The sequence below is a fragment of the Rattus norvegicus genome, chromosome 1 (genome assembly GCF_036323735.1).
Source record: "Rattus norvegicus strain BN/NHsdMcwi chromosome 1, GRCr8, whole genome shotgun sequence".
Lineage (NCBI taxonomy): Eukaryota > Metazoa > Chordata > Mammalia > Rodentia > Muridae > Rattus > Rattus norvegicus.
The window spans coordinates 22,767,624-22,785,842 of NC_086019.1; positions in this window are offsets into that span (position 1 = coordinate 22,767,624).

Consider the following 18,219-nt stretch of genomic DNA (forward strand, 5'->3'; position numbering starts at 1 on the left):
GAAAACATTTTCAACCATTTCAATTACTGTTTTAATTGGCTGGGTCTGGCTGCCAGATTATCCTCTGATCTTCATAAGAATGTTATTTGGGAAAAGCTGAAATATGCCCGCATGGAAGCCACCTCCATCCCTTCAGCCCATTCTGGTTGGAACGCTTTCTCTCAACATACTGGGATCAATTGGCAGTTCCTGGAAGATCTTAACTTGGAGCTTATCAAAGCCTAAGCCACTTTCAGTGTGCTATTGAAAAGTCTAAAAACTAAACTTGAATGTGACATAAAATGTATTGATGTTGGAATCCTTATATAACAAATACCTCATGTCTCTCTCTCTCTCTCTCTCTCTCTCTCTCTCTCTCTCTCTCTGTATGTGTGAGTGTGTGTGAGTGCATGACTATGCATATGAACATGACTCTGTGTGTGCATGCATGAGTGTCAGTTAACACAGCAATTAAGTATAGAGAATGACTGAAATGATTTGGATAGACTCAAAACTCCCTGTGAATGTAGATTATATTTTATTACAATTACAATGAGAAATGACACCAGCTGCTTATCAGACTTTGGATTAAAAGAAAGAAAAATTCCATTTGTTTTAACTAAACATATATTGAAAACATTGATACTAAAAATAAATTTCTAAATAAATAAAATACTAGATAAAATAGTTTTTCAGATTTCTAGTTTTTGGTGTGCTCTCACCTACTTGGGATAAAGAGGTATTTTCTAGATCAGTAAAAAAATGTAGTCTGGGGGTTGGGGATTTAGCTCAGCAGTAGAGCGCTTGCCTAGCGAGCGCAAGGCCCTGGGTTCGGTCCCCAGCTCCGGAGGAAAAAAAAAAAAAAAAAGAAAAAAAATGTAGTCTGATTATACTTCAATACTTCAGAAAGTACATTAAGAAATGTGTGTGTATGATTTAAAAATTGCTTATTACCACCATAGACATGCTTCTTCCTTAAATGCAGATTGCTTGGCACGATAAAGAAAATTATGAAATTTAACCTATCATCAAAGTCCCCTAACATCTGTTTCAGAGGTTGCGATGAAGCCACTGGGAAGAAACACCTTTAAAAATCCACACGAATGCTCCGAGGATGACCTCTATGTTATATGTCCGCTATCCGTGAGAATCTTGCTTCTCAATGATATTTCAGGAGGTTGCAGAAGCTACCCTAGGGTAAGCCTAGATATAAAACCTCAGGACCTATTCAAATATACTGAATTGAAATTTGCATCATAAGAAGGTCATATTCAATAACACAGACAGTGCCATCTGAGAAGTTTGCATGTAACAGTCTTGAATCTCTGCCTAGGAATGAAAGTTGGGGGATGGATTGATTCAGGGTCTATGCCAAGAACTCTATGGAAATGACAACATTTGCTGAAGTATTTTATCAACAGCTCGAAGTCAAAGACAGAACTGAACTCCCCTTGTGTTAGTTCAGCGATTGGTAAAAACAACCTTCCATTTATTTATTTACTTTTGAGTCCCTTTGCACGATCACTCTTCTAAGCACTTCAGGATCCTAGTGATTATGCAGCTGCAGTTGCAGTTTCTGATGTCCCTGCTCAAGAGGTTGTTTCTGTGCTAATCTTCTCAGTGACGTCATAATGTTTAAGGTCGTACACAATGAAGTGACTGAGAATGGGGTCCCATGCTTATTCTTATCGTTTATTTCTAGAGGGATCTGCATCAGAGAAAGTGTGCCTTCAAAGGCACCTTCTGCATTAGTTATTTCTAGAATCATAGCCACAAACAAGGCATAAATGTAAAGTCAGACATGGTAGTGCACATCTGTGACCCTCACAGTGAAGACGCAGGGCCAGATAGATTGTGAGTTTCAGGTCAGCCTGTGCTATAAGATCTTTTCTAAAGAACTGTGCACACTTAGACCAATAAAGCCCACAAATGTAATGAATCTTTAGAAGATGGGAGGCTATATAAATGGTGTGTGTGTGTGTGCATGTGTGTGTACCGAAGAAAAGATACAGAAGTATAATTCTCTACCTAAGAAGGATCTTCAAACAGTGCCTAAATTGGACCTTTAAGTAGTAGTAATGGGGGTTGGGGATTTAGCTCAGTGGTAGAGCGCTTGCCTAGCAAACACAAGGCCCTGGGTTCGGTCCCCAGCTCCGGGAAAAAAAAGAAAAGAAAAAAAAAAAGAGTGCAACTCTCAAGTAGTAGTAATGAATTTGGGGTTCATTAACAGATAATAATAATCTGACTACAAATAAAGTTATCTAAGCTTACCAAATCATTCTAAGTGCCAGAGGACTGAGACTGATTTGTTGAATAAAGAATTCTCAATGTTGGAGAGCTCTGCACCACTCTGTTTCCACATAAAAACACTGCCATTCCTGAGAGGCCATTGCTAATCTCTACTCTTCGCAGAGCTATTCTGAATCCAATTTTCTTCCCCTTCATAATTAACTGTCAGGACAACTTGGAAAGCAATGGAAGCCACCATGGAAAACTGCCTCAAGTCAGTTCTCTGCTTTCCTGCTCCTCAGCTCTCCAGAGCCAAAGGCGCTTGCTTTAGCAGAGCTCTCCATTACCCTCCAACATTCTAGTCCATCCTCAAAGAAAGAAAGGGCCACTCTTAAGCCCCAGGAACCTGAGGACTTAGTAATGTAGCTATTAAGAACTCAGATCTCTGGCAACAGGGAGACCAGACTTTGTGTTCCAGCTTACAGATCCATGGCTTTGGCAAGTGGTTCTGGTAAATTCCTTCATCTGTCCAAGTGTGTAGTTTGGGAAATGCCGTGGACTTGTAATTCAAGTGTGGGCAACACTTTTAATAAGTGCTGATTCTTCCTTCCACCCCACCTCCATGCTGCTTCTTCTCCAGTCTTTGATCCTGCTCCCTGCTCTCCTTTCCTCAGACCCATGACCTTGCCCTGTTCTCAACATCACAGCCCTGTCCCTGTTTCTGTGTTGACATTCTTGGCCTGGCTTATCATTCAAGGTCAGAGCACTAGCCTAGCATGTCTAAGGTGCTGTGCTCTATCCCCGACACTTGTCCTTACAAAAGGAAACCGGAAGTTGAAATTCAGTCAGTCGACATGGGTTTAGGATGTAGGAACGTTGAGGGATGAAGCCCCGTTGAATGGGACTCATGCCTGTATAAAAGAGAATCTAGGGAAAGTCCTGCTTGACTACCATAGAAGGGTACCTGAGCAAGAAGGAGGCCATTTGTGAGGTAGAGAGCTGGCCCTCACCAGTTGCTTAAAATCTGACTCTTTTTATCTTGACTTCCCAGCCTTTTGAATTGCAAGAAATGAGTCCATTTTGTTGTAATCTCCCCCAGTCTTGATTCTCTGCCGTAGCAGCTTCATATGCACCAATGTACTAAGATAGAACATTCTCTTGCTGTCTGATTACTGCGTAGAAGAAAGGAGGGCAGATCTTCAGAGCACGACGGGAAGAATGTGGGGGTGGATGCCACAGTTTATTGCTGTTAGGAATGAACTTTTTTTTCCACCCTTCATCTATTTATGAAATCATGTCAGATGCGATTAGTCATGTGGCTTTTAGCTACATTAGATTGTTCATGAGAACAACTTCTCTGGATTATAAGGGAGAAACTAAATACTGTTTTGTAAACACTGAAACTTCTGGCCCTTTCCAGATAAACAATAGCATGCACACACACACACACACACACACACACACACACACAGGGTAGGGAGGGAGAGAGACAGAGAGGGGGGGAGAATCTAGATCATATCGATTTTGTGCTTTAGCGAACATAAAATAACATGATAACTAGTATAGGAAATCCAAAGAGAATTTCTCACTCTGTGAAAACAGCGTCCTCATGGCAGGAAATGAGTATGATCAGCTAAGTGGGAGAAGAGTCATCTCAGAATTAGCTGACTTCAGTGGATTAATTTCTCATCAGGCTAATAGAGATTATTATCCAAAAATGATCTTGGTAGTACACAGAAGTGTTTGACAAGTCTATGGTTTTTTTTTTTTAATGAGCAATGTCTGTCTGGCAGCATTTCATCAGTGCCTGCAGAATAACACGTTACAGATTAAGAATCTGTAGAAAAAGAGGAGCCGAGACTCCCTGGCATGATGGGAAATGCCACAAGCATCCATGCCCTGAAATGGTCAGAGAGGAAAATGGCTTTCTGAGAAATTCTTAGGGAGTAAGAAATTGTTGACTCAGGAGCCATGTTGACACCCTTAAGTCGGAGCTGCTTGTAAGAGGAGCAGGACACATAAACAAATCCCATACTGACTCCACGTGTCCCTAATACATGAGGAGCAGATCAGAGTGGGGTGACAGGGGTGTCTTCTCAACTGAACCCTCTATGTGCTGTTGTGAGGAGTCTGAAGGGGAGAGTGTAGTGCCTGGTTCATTAACAACAGTTGGTGCCATGCGTGAGGGTTGAGGACAACCTTACTGTGTAATAGGGGAACGCATTAAGTCAGGCCGGCATTCATAAGGCCGCATGATTATACTACTTCAAGCATTGAATGACAAGGTACAGCTTCAGCTACTGCCCCATCATAAACACAACGCCCACTTACTCTCTCTCTATTACTTCTTACAATTCTGCAAACATGAGGGCTGAAGTTTGGACCCCCAGCACCCATGTGGAGTAGCACACATCCATCACCTCAGAGCTGAGGGCTGAGGTGAGAGCACATAGGAGGCTTGTGGGCAGGAAATCTGTCTGAAGTATGACAGCCTGTCTTACAAAAACTAAGGTGTAAAGTGATGGAATTTACAGGAAATTGTCTTTTGACCTCTGTGTGTACACACTCACATAAAACAAAAGTAGAATTTTGCATGCTATCTAAATCTTCCTTCCATTTACCTTGATTCTGTATTTCTACCACAGCCATAGCCCAGAACCACCACATCTCCATTTGTACTTCTTCATGACAACTGGAAAGGTTGCTTGAAATACCCAGATGGACAGCAACTCTGGTATCTAGCTTCTAGCCCTCCATTTTCACAGCTCACTTCACATCCCCATTCGTCTATGTCATTATCATTCGTGTGCAAACAAAGGCATGCGGTGTGCTCTAAGTATGGGTGGAAACGTATTTGTCACCTCGTCATCCAGCAGATTTGTCTGTGAAAGAGGCCTTTGCAGGTCTGTGATTTCATCGCTTAGCTTGGTGTCTGTTGTGTGCAAAGAAAACCCACAACTGGTCAAACTATGATATGCACATTCCAGAGGCTGCTGACAGAAATGCCGGACAAAGAAACTGCTGTGTTTGTAAATTGAACCCTGTACCACAACCCTTTCCTTATGCAACAGTGTCCCTGGAACTCACACTGAGAAAGGTGAGTTAGCAGATGGGCCACAAGGATGGTACTATTTGGTCTACTGAAATTATTCTAATTAAATCATCATGGAGGTCTGCATTATATCAAGTCAGATATTTGAGGAAGGTAATCAAATTCATTGTATTAACCTGACATGTTGACTGTTAGTTTTCAGGAGACCATTTCAGCATCAACGTGTTTAATTTATAACCAGAAGTAGAGCATGAAGTTCTTTTGCAGATATTGACTTGCGTGATGGTTACTTCCAGTGACGTCTACTATGATTTTATCCAACAGGAATGATCTGAAGTGCTTCCTAATACAAAATGAGGAACTTTAAAACGCTGTCATTTTCTTCCAAGTGCTGTCTATTCTCATGTAATGAAGTGTAGTTAAAACCATGGAGATATTATGCAAAAGATACTCATTTTAAGAAAAGAACCAGGAAATGCAAGTTTTAGTAAGGTGTACGTTTTTGTATTCAACTCAAAATGTCCATGAAAAATTAGAGCTTGGTTCAATGTCTGTTTTGGGAAGACACAAATATAAAACAATCAAACAGATAAACAAAAAACCCACTGTACCCAAGCAAGGATGATTTAAATGACAGATGAAGCCAGATTGATATCTCATGTAACATGACTTCAGCCAACATTCAAATAGCAAGGAAAATGAGACTAAATTCAGTAAACACTGTTGTTTCCTGTCGAGCCCATTCTATGCTATTATAAAGTGTCAGACTTACAATTTACTGCAAAGAGTGTACCCATGCCACTGGCATTCAGTACAATCTCTTGTAAGAGCGTGGACTCTGCCATTAGACAGACTAAAATGACAGTTTTGTTATTTAATAGCTGAGTGCCACTCACTGGGTGACAATATACTTTTTAAGTTTTTACTCTCCTTAGAGAATTTCATACATGTATACAGTGCGTGTTGGACATATCCATCCCTCTCTTTCCCTCTCAGCTCCTCCACAGCGCCCCCATCATCCATTCCAACTTTATGCCCTCCTTTACAATGTTCTAGTTATTCTTACATAACATTTTATTAGTTCTTTGAATATTTTATAAGAGGTATTTGGATCATATTCACCTCACCTCAACTCCTCTAATTCCTCCTAGGTCCACTCTCATCTCCCTATCCCAATTATATGTCCTCTTTTTTTTTTTTAAACAGTCACCCACAAAGTCCAATTTCTGATACATATGGGCTCCTGAGTGTTTATGATAACTTGACACAATCTAGAGTCATCTAAGAGGAAAAAACTCCAACTGAGAAAATGAGGTCATAAGCTCAGGCTCTAGGCAAGCTGGAAGGGCATTTTCTCAGTGATTGACAGCGGAAGGCCTAGCTCATTGCGAGTGGTACCATCCCTGAGCTGGTGGTCCTGGGTGCTATGAGAGGGCAGACTGAGAAAGTCATGATGAGCCACCAAGTAAGCATCATTCCTCCATTGTTTCTGCATCAGCTTCTGTCTATAGAACGGCCATGATGCTTTTGATGATGAACTGATGTAGAAAAACTACACGAAATAACCCTTTCCACCCTGTTACTCATAGTGTTTCATCCACAGCAATAGAAAACATAATGAAGATAGAAATGGTTTACTGAAGTGTGGTCAGCCTACTAGGGATCATGTCTTTAAAAAGAAAAAGAAAGAAGAGAAAAGAAGAGAAGAGAAGAGAAAAGAGAGAAGAGAAAAGAGAGAAGAGAAAAAGAGAGAAGAGAGAAGAGACTGTCCTTTTCTCAAAAGCCACCAACTGTCCATTAGTAGCTTCCCAGTTAGGACTGGGGGGGTCCTCTTTCCCTATAGCAAGAAGTCGAATGGCTTGCTCCAGTATGGGCAACCACAGCCACTGTGAGCTCATGAATTTATCAATCCTGTACTATCCAGGTGACACTTTCTCTCTGGCCCTGCTTGATCCTCTGGCTTGTAAAGATTTCTGCAATGGCCCCTGAGCTGTGAGGAGATATGATACATGTTCGTTTGTTCCTGAACACCACTGTCACTCGTTTTCTATACTTTGTCCATAGTGTATGACAATATTAAGCCAGACCTTGTATGACTTTATAGAGCTATGCTAGTAGGTTTCATAAAACACTAACCTCCCTAGACAGACTGGAAAACCACCTCTGTGCCAAATCCCGGTTGTACTCAATAGCTATTGCATTTACACACACACACACACACACACACACACACACACACACACACACACACAGAGAGAGAGAGAGAGAGAGAGAGAGAGAGAGAGAGAGAGAGAGAGAGAGGCAGAAAACCTGTCTGCAAATGCCATGGCTTGCTACAACAAGCACATAGTGTAATTAGCACCCAAATCCGGAGGTCAGTCAATGGACCTACCCGGATAAGCAGAGCCGGACTGCGCTGCATTGGTGGGGCTTGGCTACAAAGTGAAATCTGGATTCAACTTAGCACCTCGTATGCTGCAAGGACAGCGGCTATCTAAGAGTAGTCGAGGCATTAAAGGCAAGCTAATTAGAATGAGCAAAACCGATGTCTCTGCAGAATCTGCCACGTTCTGTTAGCCAAGTAAGTTCTACGGCCAAGTTCAACATCAACGAACTGAGAAAGTCTTTCCCAGTTAGGGGGTGATAACAAGCATTTACTACATAATAGCATAGGCTGCCAGTTATTTCGATGGCAAGTGAGTTAATTGCTAACCATCATTAATATAATGAGCTATTCATCTACTACAGCATAATATGAAAAAGTACCGATTAGTCTCTGTTTTCAAGGACAAACAATGTACAGAGACATTGTTTTACTACAATAGATTTGGCATTGCTGATTTTTTGGAAGTGCTTCTATGAACAACCCCTCCTTCTCTCCCGCATTTTTAGAAATAAAATTGTTGAATCACCTTTTAAACTCTGTGCTGACCTGTCAAAAATAGCAGTTGGGTTTGTGCCCATCCGTTCATCCACATACTGCTGACACGTAGTTAGACACAGAAGGCATAAGATGTGCTAGGAAGAAATGAATGGTGCTGATCTCACAGTATGCTTGTGTGAAGTCACTGGAAGCTAGGAAATATGTTACTATTTCCTTAAAGAATGAGCCACTTTGCTTTGCTTATTTCCAATGGAGGTTGTGTAGCCCAGTGAAATTTTCAGTCATCTAAAAAGTTGTAAAAAGTAAATGTATTGCGAACACTCTACAATGTATACATAGCTGGAGTTTTTTTTTTTTTAAATCATGGCCATTTCTGAGGTACAATTTATATTGGAGCACTGTACTGTCATTCTTTGCATTTAATTTAATTATTTGCATTCAAGAAAAAGATAGTCTCCTGACATCTTTATCTCTTACCTTTTTTACACAGTAAAAAACAACTCGCCCTCTGTGTAAACAAGCATATAAGGAAGGATAGGAAAAAGCAATTAACAACAGAAACACCTACGTTTTCTTACTCTGGGTCCCAGAGAAAGAGCTGATGAATGGTTCATTTGTCTTCAATGTCGAGCTGTTATTTCTGGCTCGTTTATTTTATCAGAACCGCTATACTTTTGTTATTTTAACAGAATATTCCTGATATTTATAGCACCAAAAATTTCAGCAGGAATGTATAGGAATATAACATTCCGTGTGCTTTTTCTGGACTATGAATAGACCTCTTTTTGAGCCACACTGATGAATATTCCTGAGAACAGAACAGGGCTATGTGCACGCTTGAGTGTGTGCATATGCATGTGAGTGTGTGTGTCACATGCATGTGTGCATGTTCATGGGTTTGTTGTATCTACTTGTGCAGACACCACAAATTTGTTTGTGGTTGACATGTTTTATGCTTGAATTATCTGAAGTGCTCTCCGTTTCTTGGGAACTTGTATTCCCAGCTCCTTTGCCCTGTGTGGTACTCTGGTGTGGTTTGCTTTTTTCTGCACTTAAGTAATAATTCCGGAGAAACAGAAACATAGAATTTGATTTGGCCTCAGCTTTGTCTTCCTTTCTTCTGAAAATTTCACTAGGGCAGCAACTTCCACATAAGGAGAAAGAATCAGGGCAAAGCAGTTCACGAAAAGAATGAACCTAAAGATTTTCTCAAATCTGATATTTGAACAACTCCTAAGTACCCAAGACTTATTACTGGGCTCTGAGATTTTTTTCAATGTCATCAGCCTATCTTCTGGCCACCATTAGCAATTCCATTTTGCCATGGAAACTTTTTTTAAAAAGATTGACCCTTGAGAAGTATTGAGTTTAGCTAGAGTGAACTCTATACTCCGAAATTCCCAGAGGTACAAGTCAAAGTTTCACTTTCAGGTACCAGTACAGAATAGAGACATGGGAAACTCTGCATCACAATTAGACTAAAATTAGTATGTAAGGCCTGGGAAATGTCATTCAATGTTTGCAGGACAAATTTACTGGGACATAGGCTCCGTTCAGATGTTTATGGTTTAAAAATACCATTTGTTTCATTTTTCAGAGATAATTTTAATTGGTTTAATATGTTTCCCCTATTAATTTATATGTTTACTTTACATCCCAATAGCAGCTTCTCCTTCCTCCTCTCTTTCCAGGCTCACACACTTCCCTCCCTTCCTCCACGCCCCTTCCCTTTCTCTTCAGTAGGACTAGGTGCATCTCTCTTACTGAGTCTAGACAAGGAAGACAAGTTAGAGGAAAGGGATCCAAAGTTTGGGAGCAGAATCAGAAACCTCCCCTGCTCCTGCTGTTAGGGGACCCACATGAAGACCATGCTGCAGGTCTGTTGGGTAGGGGGCCTAGGTCCATCCCATGCGTGCTCTCTGGTTGGTGGTTCCAACTCTGTGAGCCCTATGGGCCCAGGTTAGTTGATTCTGTGGTTTTTCTTGTGATGTCCTTGACCCATCTGGCTCCCTCAATCCTTCCTCCCCCTCTTCCACAGGATTCCCAGAGCTCTGCATATAGGTCTCTGCATCTGTGTCTATCAGCTGCTGGGTGAAGCCTCTCAGATGACATTTATGCTATGTACTTGTTTACAAGTAGAGCAGAATAATGGCAGGGGGTGGCGCTCTCTCAGGGCATGTGTCTTAGTTTGGCCGGTCATTGATTGGCCATTCCCTCAATTTCTGTTCCATCGTTATCCCTGCACTTCTTGTAAGCAGACTCTGTAGCCCCAGTTGCTAGGACTCTTAGCTGAGGTCATCCTCATAGATTCCTGGGAATTTCCATTGTCCTGGGTTTGTAGCTTGTTCCAGAGAGGCTCCCACCTCTGATTCCATTTCTCTCTCCATTCTTCTTTCCTAGACTTTAACCCTTTCATTCCCCTCCCAATCTCATCTCCTACCCAGCTCCTTGCCTGCATCCACCCCCAATGTCCCCTTCTAAGCGAGATTTCAGTGTTCTCCCTTGGGCCCTCATTGTTACTTAGCTTCTCTGGGTCTGTGGATAGTAGCATGGTTATCTTGTACTTTATGGCTAGTGTCCATTTATAAGTGAGTACATGTCATGTTTGTATTTCTGGGTTTGGGTTCCTTCATTCAGGATGATCTTTTCTGGTTCCATCCAGTTGCTTGCAAATATTATGATGTCATTGTCTTTAAGAGCTGAGTAATATTCCATTGTGTAAGTCTTAAGGTTATATCTCATTTTTATGACTTATTTGGTTACTCACAGAAAAATTCACTTTTTAAATACCCTTTGGATGCTGTTGGAATGAGACAACTGCTTAGATATTTGTCTGTGTTGGATATCATAGTCTCCATGCTACATATTTAAGTGACATTTCAGGTTAGATAGTAAAACCTGCCTTGGTGATCCATGAGACAAATCTAGCAGGAGGTGGCATGGTACTTTGTTGAATGTAGAGAATGACTAAGTGCCGGTATGAGACAGTGAGCAAACACGGAAAGCAAAGGCAGCTTGGAGAGCATCCTTTTCGGCTTCCTCCATAAAGGCTTTCTCATGCTGTCTCTGTTCTCTAACTATTGTTCATTATTTTAAAGCCCAACTTGTAGTAAGTAGCACAGTGGGAAATGCCTTATTTACCAAAGCTATTTTCCTTCGCCCAACTTTTTATATGATCATATTCAATTTTAGCACTAATATTCAAAAGAGAAATTTTCCAGAATATTCATGCTGGACACCCCTGCAGGCATGTCAACTGCTACTTCTAGTTCAGCACACATTGTGAAGGACCTCATCTAAGAGAAGCTGTAAAATCTTTCCATTTCTTTTTATAACTTGTCACATATAAAGATGACTAATAATTTTAAAAACATCATTGGAGAAAGGCAACTATCTTCTATGAATAGTACTAAAAACTGGGTATTCACATGCAAAAATATTAAATTAGACCTCCATATTTCACAATATGAAAATAAAACTTGAGATGTATTAAGGACTTAATGCAAGACTCAAAACAATGAAACCACTAAAAGAAAATGCAGGAAAAGTCCCATAACTTTAACCTTGTTAATGACTTTTGTGAAAAGTATCTGAAAAATCTAGGCAACAAAATAAAAATTAGACAAACATGATTGCAGTGAATTACACACATTTTGTACAGGAAATGAAATAATCGAGTGAAGAGGTCACTTTCAGAAGGAGAAAAGAAATGCAAGTCTTTGTTGTCAACAATACAGGGAGAATCCAAATGAGTAGATGACAAGCACGGAGAGTTTTAACCCATGTCTGGTTAAAAATGGGTTAAAGATCTGAACAGACATCTTTCTTTTTTTCTAGCTATACCTTTTAGTGTTTTTTCAGTAGATATATCTATGCAGACATAGATACAGATAAGTGTACAAAAGCTTTTTAGCCACTTACAGTATGATCTACTGTCCCACGCGCGATCTCACCACCAAGAAAACACGCGGGGACATACGAATCCTTGCGGCAGCCACAGCTTTTATTAAATCTTAAGGAGAGCCCCGCGCGCCCGCATGGCGTGGCTTATATACACCCTAGCGCAGCGCATCCACACCTGATTGGTCGCTTACCCATGATCTCATTAGGCACGCCCCGGAGTGGGCAAAGACCTGGCACGAAGGCACTCTTGCACACGCGCACACAGTTAACTTCCTGAAAGGAAGTCGGCTGGCGCGGCAGAGGCCAGCGCCATCTTGTAATGGCAGAGGCTATCCTGGCCTTCCACGTGGGGCGCAGTGGAAGCCAGCGCCATCTTGTGGTGGCGAATGTTAAAGCGGCCCTCTACATCTCCCCCTATTTATTTATTTTATAACAGTCCTGAATTATTTCATATTATTTTATAACAGTCCTGATCATCCTATCGCGTGCAATGAGGAAACCTCAGTGATGTGGAAGGGCTGATCAAAGGATCATTGAGTCTCTCTCATCCCAGTGCAATGGATCCACAGATTCATGGGGTGCAAGAGCAGAGAACTCAGATACCGACTAATATTTTGAAGATAGATAGCCAAATTCCAGGGGAGGCCCCTTGTACAATGGCCACAAGTGCTTGAATGATAACGGCCTTGTCACGTTTCTGTTGAGATCTGAGTTTGCAAACCAACCATAGCATGAACACTAATCCACAGCATAGGGCTGCACCAAACAGAGCCACTCCCGATAAGTAGCGGGCACCTCATCTGGTTCACCTCAGCTGTTACCACCAAGGGCCATCTATAGTCAAGCCGCTCCTATAATAGAATTTAGAATTCCCAATTGTTAGTAACTACTCCAGAAAGTTTACCCACTGTGCTTGTCTAACAATAGATTGGGGGAGGATAACTCCAGACACTGCAGACACAATGTCTGCAGCAGTAATGGCTGCTACAATAGCAGTGAAAGTGTCAAGGTCTTTTCCAGGACAATTCAGGATCAGTCATTTTTCTCTGGAACAACCAGCAGACAATGGAACCATTTCTGAGATCTATACAACCAGGGCAGAGTTCCCCAGTCCACAGCAGCTCTATGCAGGTGGCATTCCTGTGAAGCTACAGTCTGTAAAATGACCAGTTAAGGCAGTAAGAGTCACCAGGGAATGAGGGGGGCAGCAACGGCTGGAGTCCAGTCTTCTCCAGCAAGCAGCAGTGCACAGAGGGTCAGAGAGCGGGCCACAGTGGGACGGGACACACGTAGCGGTAACACTGACTGCAGCAACGGCAAAATCTCTGTGATGACAAAAGGTGAAGGGGAATCTTCTATCTTCCTCTCAGGGCAGAGGAATGACTCCAGGAACCCGAACCAGGAGAGCTGAATCTAGATGTAACCAGGATCAGCAAGTCTCAGCAACCACTCAGGCAGCTGGCACACTCTTGTAGCATCCTGTAGAAAAAACACAAACATTCCCTCTTCCCCATATAAAATATCTGGACAGGATCATGTCAATATGTGGATCTTTCTATTTCACCTAGGCAGAAGTATGCCTAGTTGTAGGGTGCCATAAACTTTGGCATCCAAATTTTAAAATTGAAATAAAAAGAGCATTATTTAGCATACAGGGATAACTCCCCCTATTTATTTATTAAGGTATAGTAAGAATATTATTTATTAAGGTAAGTCCTCGAGGATTAAATTGAGGACACTGAGCACTTGTATTTATAAATTGACTTGTATACCAAATTATTGTCTCCAGCATTATTGTTTTGGATATATAAAGAATGAGATTTTTTTGACTAATTGTTCCTATGTAAGGCCTATAATCTGTCTGGTATCAATGTCCTCCCTTGCTAAAGAGCCCAGGCAATCCAGTTTGAGTTCTTAAATGTCCTATAAAGGAACAGTACTTAGTGCTCTTAACCACTAAGCCATTTCTCTAGCACCTCACAAACTTTATTTACCTAAACATAAGCATTAATTAGAAATGTCAAATCTTGTAAATATTGTCCAATTTCAGTCTTTCTAGAAATCCCTGAGCTGGCAGGATGAGGCTGGGAGTTGAAAGTAAGCAAATGGAGTCTTCCTCTTTTCATGAGGGTGTGTTATCAACTCCATTACCATTTTTAAAGAGCTGGGTCTATGGTTTTGTTTAGTTGTCTGAGCCAGAGCACTGAAAGGACAGTGAGTTGTCAGACAATTTATACTGAAATCACTCACTGATTTTAAGTAGAAAACCTGTCTCTAATAAAGCATTAAGTAACTGAAATCAATTGTAAACCACAAGCCACACATTGGCTATCAGTATGTGAGTTGAAAGCTTGATTTAAAAACAGTGGCTAAACTACGGAATTTAATAATCTGTGTTGAAGCAATAGAAACTCAAGAGAATAAACAAGTGATCCAATCATATATGTACCCTTTTCATTAGATGAACCACCTATAAATACAGTAAGCACATTTCCTATGGGTTGTATGCACAAATATACAGGAAGTACAAAAGCATGTAAAGAGTAAAATTATCAATTTTGCCTGAAAAATTTGTATATGTAATAGGCCAAATATCAGTATTTTGTAATAACCAATTAACTGTTGTTTGGAATAAGATATGTTTCACCAGGTTTCTTTTTAAAATACTTCCATGACTCTAGTCCACAACTCTGTATTAACACAGCTGAAGCTTTATCTCCAATGTGTATAACAAAGACCTAAGTCCTCTGGTAAGGTGAGGTACTTAGCCAATTAACATATCCTTAGAAGCTTGAAATTAGTTTCAAATATCCTTTTCTGGAGTAGTGCAACAGCTACTCCCCAAATATTAAAGCTCATTTTGAGAGCAAAGTTTTGTAGTAAAAATTTCCATATACACTGAAAGATTTAAAGTTATAACTTCTTATATTGAAGAAGCAACAAAATTACATAATATAAGGCTATTAGCCATTCTTAATGATATCACTCTATGGGCTCTCTAAAATTATAAGAAGGCTCACGAAATGAAAACTCAAAATCGCCAGAATGTAACAAATTGCATAAAAACAATCCTCTAAATCTATCTTGAAATGGCAGTTGGAGTAAACAAACTGGCTGTAATGTTCTCACAAGTTTCAAAACCTCATCAATCCTTTGTGAATCCTGTAACAATCTCTACCTGTTTGATTTTACCTGTTTGATTTTTTCTCATTTACAAATAAGTTTGAGTTAGTCAATGTAACACTGGCAATCCTTAATCACAATCTTTAAGTTCTCTTTGTAACACCAGAGCACAACCACAAGGTCACCTGAGTTCTGAGTACCTGACTAGGTAGCTGTCCTTGGGGCAGTGGAACTAGCATTAAAATACAGATAGCCTCAGGGCAAACCACAACTAGGAAAGGAAAACTCAACCTCCGACAAACTAGTACAAAGTTTGACTGTCAATTCCTATATATGAACGCACGGTGGCGTAGTCTCTAGTACCTCAACAAAGAGACATTGTCCTAAATTCTTTTAGAAGCCTGGTTTCTAGGATAAGAATTCCATAAAAATATTATCTCAATTTAGACCTGTTTCCCTGGGTTGGCTCATGCCACATGTTGTCTAGAAATGACTCCATCCAAATTACCAGCTTTATGTCAACTTTCTGTTACCAATATTATACCTTTTTAACCATATCTAATAACTTGAAAGCCAATAGTCCATAACCAAGGCAAGCAGAGCATATTTACACATTTAAAACCAATCAGAAACAAATTGAAGTGGCTACACATATCTTTAATATTTAGACCAAACACCATTTTTACCTTTTTAGCTATGATTTTAAGAGAAGCACCTTGTCACCTGTTGAGTCAAATAATAAGTCAGGGATTTCTCTAAGAGAAACAGCTGTCAGCTCTTGTATCAAAGAAGCTGAGAAGCTGCTGGCGCCTTTAAGATCAGCTCGTGCAGACACTTAGCCTCTGGGCAGCTTCTCCAGCTAACCTAGACTCCTGGCTGCAGGTGCAGGGCTCTAAAGGCCTGATTGAAACTGTTTTTTATTCATTTGTTCCTTTTTGAAACGAGTTAAAACCAAATCAAGGTGTGAACGACCACCAAAAGCAGATAAAGCTTTTACCATTTTTTTCTTTTGAACATGAAACATAAAACATTTAAACAACGAGAAGCAAGAACCACAGACATAAACTGACAGACATGGGGACATCCTGGTGCACCAGGGACAAACAATAGACAAAGAGGGAAAAAACCAGATGGTGTTCACGGTGACTATCCACTCGAGTGGAGTCGATATGGACGATGGATTGTCTCAATTCCTGGACTAGTCCATCAACGTGTTGAAACCCAATTCCTGTAAGATACTGAGATATATTATCTGAGCAGCACGACTGACATTCGCCAATGGTATGGAAGTGAAACACAGTCCTGAGTATTTTCACTCACAACCCAATTACATTAACTCCATCAAGCTGTGCATGGGCATTGAGATGTCCTTTTGTTTGATTCTCCTGAATAAATTTTCAGGCGATCTGCCTCTATTAAGCCTAATCAGTATGACTCTGCAAATCTTATAGAGCCTGATCACACCTTTTACCAGCACAAAGACAAAATTTTTCTCCCAAAATACTGTGTTCCTTTTATCTCCTTTTCTTTTTGTTTTTTCTTTAGAGACCTTTTCTCCCTCCGACATACTTTCTTGTTGTTCTGTAAGGACCCTCTGACCTGTCCTAACGTCTGTAACGGCTTCCCACACAAAGAAAAAATAAACAAAATTACCAGCCTTGTCCATGAAGGATCCATAACTTTCAGTTTCTTCACAGGTTTTACAGGGGTCCCTCCCTCAGTAGCCGAGGTGGCCACTGTCCCCGGGGCGTCCCTTCCCCGTACTATCACCACTGACGGTGGTAAGACCGCAGAGGGGCCTGGTGCTTGAGATCGATCAGTATCATTTTTTCGTTGCAACCTTTCACTATGCTCCGTTTCTGACATGCTTTCCTATCATGTCTCTCAGAGTTTACCTCAATTCCTGCCGCTTCTGGATTCTCTCCGCGGACGGAGGACTCCCTCTCGGAGCCTGGCGATGGTGTGGCGTTTTTTATCCCGGGTTCTTGGCACCAAATGTCTCACACGTGACCTCGCCAGCAAGAAAACACGCGGGGACATACGAATCCTTGCGGCAGCCACAGCTTTTATTAAATCTTAAGGAGAGCCCCGCGCGCCCGCATGGCGCGGCTTATATACACCCTAGCGCGGCGGATCCACACCTGATTGGTCGCTTACCCATGATCTCATTAGGCACGCCCTGGAGTGGGCAAAGACCTGGCACGAAGGCACTCTTGCACATGCGCACACAGTTAACTTCCTGAAAGGAAGTCGGCTGGCGCGGCAGAGGCCAGTGCCATCTTGTAATGGCGGAGGCTATCCTGGCCTTCCACGTGGGGCGCAGTGGAAGCCAGCGCCATCTTGTGGTGGCGAATGTTAAAGCAGCCCTCTACAATCTACATGTATAAATATATAAACATGGTCTAGGTTTGGTGGCTGACTATATATGGGCTGGATCCCCAGGTGGGGCAGGCTCTGATTGGCCATTCCTTCAGTCACTGTTCCAAACCTTGACTCCATATCTCCTCCTATGAATATTTTTATTCCCCTTTTAAGAAGGACAGAAGCATCTGCACTTTGGTCTTCCTTCTTCTTGAGCTTCATGTGGTCTGTTGATTGTATCTTGGGTAGTTCAACTTTTGGGGCTATTATCCATTTACCAGTGAGTGCAAACCATATGTGGAGTCCAACTTCTTGAGTTCTTTGTATATTCTGAATATTAGCCCTCTATTCGATGTGGGATTGGTAAAGATCTTTTCCCAATCTGTTGGTTTCTGTTTCATCCTAATGACAATATTCTTTGCCTTACAGAAGCTTTGCAGTTTTATGAGGTCTCAGTTGTCAATTCTTGATCAGAGCACAAGCCATTGGTGTTCTGTTCAGGAAATTTTCCCCAGTGTCCGTATGATCAAGACTCTTCCCCAATTTTTCTTCTATTAGTTTGAGTGTATCTGGTTTTATGTGGAGGTCCTTGATCCACTTGGACTTGAGCTTTGTACAGGGAGATAAAAATGGATCAATTTGCATTCTTCTACATGCTGAACTCCAGGTAAACCAGCACCATTTGTTA